The following is a 2,500-nucleotide window of genomic DNA, read 5'->3' on the forward strand; positions in this document are numbered from 1 at the left end:
AGAGAGAGAAGGAGAGAGCGAGGGAAAGAGAGGGAGAGAGAAAGCATTCCTGGGTGATTCAGCAGTGGTATGAGGGGAGTAATGGGGGGAGCGGGGGGGGGGGGAGCAGGAGGGGTCCGAGGGAGGTGGACAGAGAGAGATTCAGGGAGGGGTGGAGGGTGATAGGAGAGATGCAGGGAGGGGTGGAGGGTGACAGGAGAGATGCAGGGAGGAGTGGAGGGTGACAGGAGAGATGGAGGGAGGGGTGGATGGGTGGAGGGTGACAGGAGAGATGCAGGGAGGAGTGGAGGGGTGGAGGGTGATAGGAGAGATGCAGGGAGGGGGTGGAGGGTGACCAGGAGAGATGGAGGGAGGGGTGGAGGGGTGGAGGGTGATAGGAGAGATGCAGGGAGGGGTGGAGGGTGATAGGAGAGATGCAGGGAGGGGTGGAGGGTGACAGGAGAGATGGAGGGAGGGGTGGAGGGGGTGGAGGGTGACAGGAGAGATGGAGGGAGGGGTGGAGGGGTGGAGGGTGACCAGGAGAGATGGAGGGAGGGGTGGAGGGGTGGAGGGTGACAGGAGAGATGGAGGGGTGGAGGGTGACAGGAGAGATGCAGGGAGGAGTGGAGGGTGATAGGAGAGATGCAGGGAGGGGTGGAGGGTGACAGGAGAGATGGAGGGAGGGGTGGAGGGGTGGAGGGTGACAGGAGAGATGGAGGGAGGGGTGGAGGGGTGGAGGGTGACAGGAGAGATGCAGGGAGGGGTGGAGGGTGACAGGAGAGATGGAGAGAGGGGTGGAGGGGTGGAGGGTGATAGGAGAGATGGAGGGAGGGGTGGAGGGTGACAGGAGAGATGGAGGGAGGGGTGGAGGGTGATAGGAGAGATGGAGGGAGGGGTGGAGGGGTGGAGGGTGACAGGAGAGATGCAGGGAGGGGTGGAGGGGTGGAGGGTGACAGGAGAGATGCAGGGAGGAGTGGAGGGGTGGAGGGTGACAGGAGAGATGCAGGGAGGGGTGGAGGGGTGGAGGGTGATAGGAGAGATGGAGGGAGGGGTGGAGGGGTGGAGGGTGACAGGAGAGATGCAGGGAGGGGTGGAGGGGGTGGAGGGTGACAGGAGAGATGCAGGGAGGGGTGGAGGGGTGGAGGGTGACAGGACAGATGGCGTTGCTCTAAGCAGAGGGAGAGTCCTAGTTTCACCTGCGGCCTCATGGGAAAATAACAGTCTGGATGGAGGCCTGGAATGTTCCCCAAGACGCAAAGAGAGAGAGGGGGAGGGATGAGAAGAGGGAGAGACAAAGAGGGATGGAGGGATGAAGAGAGAGAGAGACATAGACCAGCAGATGATGAGAGAAAGGACAGGGTACAGACTGTGAATGAAGACTGTAGAAGTATTGGAAGGAGGGATGAGTGAAGATGGAAGAGGAAGGAGGTAGAGGAAGGAGGGGTTGATGAACAGAGCGTGAGAGAGTGATAAGACAGAGTGAGAGGAATCTTCACACGAGCAAAACTGTTAGACTGATGCTGTGTGACAGAGACTCCACGCTGCCAAACACAGACAGACGCTTATCTCCCTGTCTCTCTCTCTCTCTTCCCTCTGTCTCTCTCTCTTCCTCCCTCTGTCTCTCTCTCTTCCTCCCTCTGTCTCTCTCTCTCTTCCTCCCTCTGTCTCTCTCTCTCTTCCTCCCTCTGTCTCTCTCTCTCTTCTTCCCTCTGTCTCTCCATCCCCCTCTCCCTCTCTCCTTCCCCCTCCCTCCCCCTCTGTCTCTCTCTCTCTTCCTCCCTCTGTCTCTCTCTCTCTTCCTCCCTCTGTCTCTGTCTCTTCCTCCCTCTGTCTCTCTCTCTCCTCCTCCCTCTGTCTCTGTCTCTCTTCCTCCCTCTGTCTCTCCATCCCCCTCTCCCTCTCTCCTTCCCCCTTCCTCCCCCTCTCCCCCAGTGCAGGATCATACAGATGGTACCATTGAGGGTTGTGAATGGGGTCAGCCGAGGTCGCTGGGACTAGACAATAACACTGAGCCCAGCGAGGCCTCTTCGCCCCCCTGCCCCCCTCCCCTGGCCCCCCCTGAGCTACTGCCCACCCCCCGCCCCCTGGCCCCCTTCGCCCCCTGGCCTCGGCCCCCTGCCCTCACCAAGGAGTGAAAGTAATGCAAACAATGCAGGGCGGGTCGTGTGTGTGTGTCTGTGTTTGTGTGTGTGTGTCTGTGTGTGTGTGGGGGGGGAGGGTGTTCCCAGGGTCACTAGTGGCCGGTGGAGAGGTGGGGAAGCGTATGTGTGCCTGTGTGTGTGTGCCTGTGTGTATGTGTGCCTGTGTGTGTGTGCCTGTGTGTGTGTGTGTGTGCCTGTGTGTGTGTGTGCCTGTTTGTGTGTGCCTGTGTGTGTGCGTGTGTGTGTGTGTGTGTGTGTGTGTGTGCCTGTGTGTGTGTGTGTGCGTGTGTGTGTGTGTGTGTGTGCCTGGGTGTATGGGGGTGGGGGCTGTATGTGTGTGCTTGTGTGGTGCACCGGTTGAGGGTGAAATGGACTGGGGT

The sequence above is a fragment of the Osmerus mordax genome, chromosome 6 (genome assembly GCF_038355195.1).
Source record: "Osmerus mordax isolate fOsmMor3 chromosome 6, fOsmMor3.pri, whole genome shotgun sequence".
NCBI classification, from domain to species: Eukaryota; Metazoa; Chordata; class Actinopteri; order Osmeriformes; family Osmeridae; genus Osmerus; species Osmerus mordax.